Here is a 1,367-nt window from a genome sequence, read left to right on the forward strand (position 1 = left end):
TGTTAATCTGAGTGTGTTCTGTTGTGCATAGGGTTTTCAGAGGCCTGCTATTTCAGAAGTGCGTGGCCAATCCTTCTTCCTCGTCTGTCTTGATCTGAATGTTCAGATTTAGAGGAGTATCTGACAGACAGCAATTTGTGGAGCAGTTAAAGATAATGTCATACACTAGAAAAATCCTGCTGAAGATTATCCAGAAATCAGTGGAACAGTACATTGACAGAAAACTACCAGAAATACAATCTGGGTTTAGAAGAGGCTGTGGCACTAGAGACATGAGCACCAGAGGAATGTCTATGTGTGTTTCATTGACTATGCAAAAACATTTGACTGTGTGGATCATAACAAATTGTAGCTAACCTTCAGAAGAACAGGAATTTCAGAACATTTAATTGTGCTTATGTGAAATCTATTCTAGGACCAGGAAGCAGTCCTCATAACAGAGCAAAGAAACACTGCATGGTTCCAAATCGGGAAAGGTTTGCGTCAGGGATGCATCCTGTCCTCGTACCTTTTCAATCTGTATGCAGAATAGATCATTTGGGAAGCAGCGCTTTTTAAAAAAAATTTCTTTAATTTAATTGTATTTATTTTATTTTGTGTGTGCATGTACCATCAAATCAGATCTGACTGGTACAGGAGGAAATTGTCCCTCCTTCTCCAGCAGAGTATCTGGTGGATTCGAACCACATACCTTTGGGATTGCAGTGCAACTTCTTGCCACTAGGCCATCAGAGCTCCTCGAAGCAGCGCTTTTTGAGGAGGAATGCGGCATCAGGATTGGAGAAAGACTCATCAACAACCTACGTTATGCAGATGACAACCTTGCTTACTGAGGAGGACCTGAAGCGCTTGTTGCAGAAGGTGAAGGACTTCATTCTTCAATATGGAATGAAGCCCCAAATCAAGAAGACAAAGATTCTCACTACTGGTCTAATTGGCAGCATCATGATAGATGGAGAGGAGCCTGAGGTTAACAATTGTAGCTTGCTCCAATCCACAATCAATACTCTTGGCACCAGCAATCAAAACATCAAAAGATGAATGGCCCTGGGAAAAGCTGGTGTCAGGGACCTCTCCAGAGTACTGAAAAGTAATGATGTCAGTCTAGAGACTAAGGTGCACCTGATCCAGTCCATGGTTTTTGCAATTATTTTTATGTGCATAAGAGAGCTGGACAATGACTAAGAATAACAGGAGAAGAATTGCCTTTTAGGGCCCTTTAGAGTAGTGAGAGAAGATCTTCACCCTGAAACCCACAGCGTCCCTTTTCAGCAGGAAGTAGCTAAGAGAATACGCCTTCCCCTTGCCCTTATGAATCAGGGTGAAGTCTCTCTCAGGGAGGAGTGATAGGGAATGGCAAAGGACAC

The sequence above is a fragment of the Elephantulus edwardii genome, unplaced genomic scaffold, assembly GCF_000299155.1.
Source record: "Elephantulus edwardii isolate Elephantulus edwardi_28Jun2011 unplaced genomic scaffold, EleEdw1.0 scaffold00326, whole genome shotgun sequence".
Classification (NCBI taxonomy): Eukaryota; Metazoa; Chordata; class Mammalia; order Macroscelidea; family Macroscelididae; genus Elephantulus; species Elephantulus edwardii.